The sequence below is a fragment of the Poecilia reticulata genome, chromosome 1 (genome assembly GCF_904066995.2).
Source record: "Poecilia reticulata chromosome 1, P_reticulata-male-v2, whole genome shotgun sequence".
NCBI classification, from domain to species: Eukaryota; Metazoa; Chordata; class Actinopteri; order Cyprinodontiformes; family Poeciliidae; genus Poecilia; species Poecilia reticulata.
Window position 1 is genome coordinate 17,098,169 of NC_088830.1, and position 6,000 is coordinate 17,104,168.

A 6,000-nucleotide genomic window follows, 5' to 3' on the forward strand; every position below is an offset into this window, starting at 1 on the left:
CTCAGGAGAAGCTGAAAGGCCTCAGTTCAAAAGGAAACTCAAAACCCACTGGAACAAAAAGAAACATCGAGAAAGTGTAAGGAAAGACCACAGAAATGAGGATATATTCATGGAGAGACGGGTTATAACTCAGCAGGGCTACAGATCAAACACACACACACACACACGCGCGCGCACGCACGCACACACACACACACACCCACACGCATACACACACACGCATGCATACTTCAAGCGTTATAAGAAAATGCCTGAAAAATGGGACTGTCCATGCTGGCTTACCATCTCATACATTTTGTAAAGAATAATCTGAACGTAGGAGTTTTCCTGTGTTTTTTATTGTTCCAGGAGTCGTTCTGGTCTGCAGCAGCTGGCTCAGACGTCGCCGTCGAGCCGAAGCCTTGTAGCAGCCGCAGGTCATCGCATCGACCTAACAGGATGTATATAAGCTAAGCAGACAGACATCATGTAGTGCTTCTGCAAACTGGTAAGATGGACAGTGTTTGAAATGGGGAAAAACTTATGTTGAAAAAAAATAATGAAATGAAGAACAAATAAAACGTGACAGAATGAACAATTTAAACACAAAATATGACGTTCATTCATACCTTTGCCATCAGTCTAAACTATTTTTATTGGTAGATTAAAAGTGAAAACCCTAAAGACAGAAATGTTCTCAGTGGTTTCAGTACTGCAGACCCACATGCCCTTATTGCACATAATGTAGCTAACCCAACATTACTGTAAATGCAGAAAAAAATGAAATAAATGAGCTCAGATTTCAGACGTTCTCGACTGGAATACGATCATTTGCATGTGAATGAAGTGGATGGATAAGTGCCTCTACACAGAAATCTATTTCCATCACACCGTAATGGATGCGCCAAGCTGCTTGTTGCAGCGACACCAAGGCAGGAGCCAGTAATGGTTTTACGGCCGTTGGTGCCGACGTGGACTTTCTTTCCTGGAATAATTTATGATGTGCTTTTACAAAAGGCCGCACTCTGGGGAGAGCATGAGGGAGAATGTGGAGTTCAGTAGGACAAAAGAAATAAAGAACTGTTCCCACTTCCTACTCACTGATCCACAACCGTATTGCGATTTCATTCCTCCAGGTTCAAATTCTCGAATTTGTGATTTTAACCAAACTTTTTGGTCACCAGTGTTTATAAAAAAAAAAAAATCCACTACATTGTACAGATTTGTTAAATAAATCTTGGCTATGAGAATCCTCAAATAAGTCAACTAATTAGCTAAGATAGTCTATTTAAAATTTTAACTCTCGCAGGAAACATGCAAGTGTTTTTTGCAAGAAAGAATTTGCTCCCTCACAGACTTCTTCTGTTCTTTCCCAACAACATTTTTACATTGGACAACACAAGAACTTAAATAAACACAAAATGCTTTTTTAAAATTGTTTCAGTGAAGGAGGACGCGCATCCAGACCAATTTGACTTTGCGAATCATTTTTAACATTTGCAAAACGATAAGTGCATTTCTCGAAACAATTCAAACAAATTGCAAAATAGCATGGATTACCTGCAAAAGCAAAAATCCCTAGTTCATCTCTCAAAATTAAAAATTGCATTTCTTTCACATTGTGATAGTCTGCAGTATTATCCTGCACAGCTCTAGTTTCTGCCTCTTCTCTCTAACAGTACCGTTTCGCACCTCTCTTTGAAGGTTTTCTTTTATCCTCGTCATATTTGGCTGGTTCATGGGACACTGCTGTAGTGGACCTGTGAAGCCCACTGAGACTGCAGTGTGATACTTTGGCTATAAATAGAGAGGAATTACACTTCAGTTGTTCAAAAAGAGGAAATAAAGGAGGCCTTCATCCACCTTGAGCCCAGCCTGCCCAGGAAGCCTCATTATCCCCCCTGCATCCTTCCAGGAAGCTTCTGCTGATCGGTAAATGCCACAAGTTTCACTCCCAGCTGTGAGAGTTTTCACCGCAGGGGAGGGGGGGAGGGATTAGCTTCTTTTTTCCAGTTTTTTTTTTTTTTTTTTTGAGTTGGGAGTTTGATGTTGGGAGTCCACTTTTAAGGGTCTGTTTCAATCCCTTTGACTGGTTCAGCGCCACACCAAAGCAGTTTATCGATACCGCATCACTTCATCACAGGCCAATATTTGACACGGTGTCAGCAAATATTCTTTTCTCTGTTATTTATTGAGCAAACACCACCAAAACCCTCTGTTCAGGAAGCTGTTTTGTTACCCTAATCTTAACAAGAGCAATTGCAGTGGCTCCAAAGTGAAGCATGGTCTGCGTCCCGCCTCTTCCACGGGGGACAGCTTATGAATTAATGAGATGTCAGCCAAGGTGTCACATCTTTATCCACTCAATCTCTCCGAAAGAAAATAACAACCCTCACAGAGGAACCGACGCATCGTAGCACCGTGAATCTTGTCCGTCTTGGCGGGTTGACTCCGGAGGCCTCGTCTTTAAAATATACATGCTACTTTGTTTGGCATGTGGATTTTATCTTGAATTAGTTATTGAGATGATTTTGGCTATTGTTAACTCAGTTGTGAAATGAGGAAACGCAAAAATACACAAAGAATGACTGCAGTAGAGTGGTGGGATGAGTGCTGTTGAGTGTTTCAAGTTTAGTTTGTCATCTAATATCAAAACTAACCAAAGTAACTGGATGTTTTCTGAGATGCTGGCGATGTTAAACACCGGTCCAGAAAATGTAATGAAACAGAAGAGTCATTTAGGAGTGAAGGTTGGGTAGATATCGGAGCTGAGTTGTGTATTGAATGACTCTTGATTGCAAGATGCCTTAAAACAATAAACAGTGCCCTGCGCACCTCGTCAAGCCTCGTTTTCTTGGGATTGCATGTGATCGACCAATACGGTGGCTTAGAAATGTGAGATGAAAGGAAAAGCACACTTTGTTTTCAACTTATTTTGTGCACGATGGAGAGAGAAGCAACAGCAGCGAGGTTTCAGGAGACCAACAGAAACCGACGTGGAAAACAGCAACCGCCCTGACAAAAGCGAGCTTTGAGAAATCAGCCATCAGTTTCACCTCCTCACTTTGAACTTTTGTTTGCTTTTTTTCACTTCAGTTTTCCATTGCAAAACTTTGCTACGATATGTCTAAGGTCTCTAACAAGAACCACTGTGTTTGTTTGCAGTGCCAGATGACGAAATGCCCTGGGTCATGTGATCCGCAGGCAAAACCTTGTGAAGCATGTTTCACCTGAGCAGCAGAACAACCTCTCCCCGGCGCTCTCTGCCCTTCAGGCAGGCGTTACGGCGAGTGCCTACGGTGAAACTGTACCGTAATCAGTCGACTTTCTGCGTCTGCCAACTCACCTCGTCTGTTTTCATCACACGCAAAGTTGTCGTTCCAGACTGTTCGCGTCAAAAGTGGCTTAATCTTCGAGACAAGGGTTTAAAAATCCTCCTTTTGGCTGCTCGGATCTATTTTTGGTCCGTCTGCTTAAAATTCTGCACAAAGCAGAGTCTGGCGCATGAACGCAATCACACTTCAAAGATATCTTCCATCACTGCTCTGCAGCTTTATGGCAGACAGGCATCTGCTGTATGCAGCGATTATGTAGCTGGGTGTTACATGGAGTGGTGTCAAAAAGGTCAGGCGGGCTTGTGTGGTCCGCCGAACGCAGCTGAAGCTTTTGTCATTATTCACTGAGCGGTGCAATGACAGAGATGAGCCTCCTGGTCTCAGAGTCCTACATCATCATGAAAAGATTGTTTCCTGGGAGCACAAATCAAAATTTTCATTTTCAAAAGTTTCACTCAAAGGTATTTTATGCGTTCTCTCCGAGAGATGAATGATTGAAATGGCTCATTAGTCCTTCTTGGGTCTGCAAGCAAAACAAAGTGTTCTTAAGCTTTAAATTACACATAGCAGGATCACTCTCTCGTGAATCAAATCATCCCACCTGTTTTTATACGTCTTCCTCAGAAACGAGCGCTTTGCACCAATGAATCACCGACAGCTGCTGAGAATCACAAGGAGACAAAGGGTCGATGCACTCTGTCAAAGAAAATCCACTTCAAAGTCATACTGAGATTTAAGATTTATAACTAATAAATGCCTGCAATTAAATCAATCTGTGATTAGTGATCAAATTTAGACAGCTTTAAGGACAATTTGGCCAGAAGCATAACAGGAGGTCGTCATGGGAGTTTGGTTGCTTGATCCATATGTATTATATTTATCTGGAAAAGACGTTCCCATGCCCCTTGAGAAATTTTGCGGTGTTTCTGCTGGATGGTGCTGCAGATGTTATGAAGGGGTTTCTGATCCCTTTAAGCTCAAAGCAAGAGTAGCGTCTGCTGCGCAGTCAGCATAAAGTCGATCCGGTTCCCAGCTGACTTTTTCAGGGCTGCCACTTGTCTCCTGTCCTGTTTCTGTTCTTCAGGATGTGAAGCTGAAGTGATGGAGAGAGACTGCTGGCTGGTTTGGTCTCAGGGTGTCAGCTTTGCTTTTTGAAGACGTTGTTGTTCGGTTTGCTTTTTCAACCTCCACCGTGTTACTGAAGAGGCTGGAGTCAGAGGAAGCTCCTCCAAGTCTGAGGTCAAAGTTCGCTGCCTGGAAAATATGGACCGCCTTCCTCTTGGTTGAGGAGTTTTGGTTTAATTTTGTTCATTTGAAATGTAAATCCTCTCTTGTGCGGATATTTATTATGGCCCTCTAATAGACTCCACATGGTTCCTTTACTCTCTTTTAACTATGAAAGTATCAAATTAGAAGTTAGCAGTGTTGGGAAGAAGGCCTAACCAAGAAAGATCTGAATGCCAAAATGAGGACGTCTTATTGTGTTACAATACATCAGATGGGGAGATTTGTGATCAAATATTATCCACAGTAAAACTGACTTGTTAGACTTTCAAGAATCAAAGCACAGTCCAGACTTGGGTTTTTGGTACTTTATCATGCAGGGTGTGCATTCTGGGAAAACAGAGAGCTGGGAGGGTATGAGAGCGATGCTACCCTCCCAGGAGCTTTAACCTTCCTGACATTTACACATGACTGACATGAGCCTGAAATGTGGCCTCTTGCGCTCAGATAATTTCTCAAACTGTCAAGCTGGACGGAGGGCAGACTGCATAAACAGATTCAGATTAAAGCACTGGGATGTAAAAGGGGATACAGCTCAGAGAGTCAACTGCAGCTAACGCTAAGTGGACGGGAGAACTGATGAATATCAACTCAATCATCTCCACAAGGAAACTTGCTGTTGGGCTTCTCTTTATTTACCAGCGACGGAAATAAGGGTCAGTTGATGGGAAGACAAATGGAGATAAATACAAGAAGAGAAACCTGACATGGGCTTGAAAAGACTCAGAAATGTGACTGAGGTTAACTTTCCAGGATGACAGCAATCCCAAACACACATACACCGCTACGACTGGACGGTTCTGATCGAAGACAATTATGTCCATCCAAATCTGACTCATCTTGAGCTAATTTTTAAAGAACAGATAAATGAGCTCTACAAGTTCAAAGCTGCGAGACGTTTCCTCAAAGCCTGCAGTTGTTCATTATGCAATGACTTCATTCAGGGGGGGTTGAACACATCCTGCACACGCTGCACTGTCCAGATTTTTTATTCGTAAAGCAACACGAAGCAGAAAAAAATTGTAATTTTCTTTCACTTCAAAATTCTGCACTAAGTTGTGGGTTTTTTTTGTCACATATAATCCACATAAAACACGTTTGGATTTCATCATTTTGCCAGGCACTATATGAAATGAAAGTTTTAATCAGAGTGAAAGTACCAAAAATGTTGCCTAGCTTTAAATACACAACGTGTTATGTGAGGTAAATCTTGCTAATAAAAGTGAATGGGTAGTTTTTAGTTTATCAGATGATGAAAGGCTAATAGGACCAGGCATGTCTCCCCTCTGGCTGCCTCTGTGACTCCAGTGCAGGGATGGGGCCTCGCAGCAGCAGCAGCAGCAGCAGCAGCAGCAGCAGCAGCAGCAACAACACAGCTCGTGCTTCCACCTTTACAAGAGAC

The 6,000-nt window shown here is 42.5% G+C and overlaps 1 protein-coding gene across 1 annotated transcript in view; it reads left to right on the plus strand.

Annotated features, from left to right (window-relative positions):
• The window catches only part of LOC103463593 (endonuclease V), a 65,023-nt gene extending 64,237 nt beyond the window's left edge, over positions 1 to 786 (plus strand). The window contains exon 9 of the mRNA XM_017306578.2: positions 349 to 786. The gene's annotated coding sequence lies outside the window, so the exon portion shown is untranslated. The remainder of the gene's footprint in view (positions 1 to 348) is intronic.
• Positions 787 to 6,000: the final 5,214 nt, after the last annotated feature.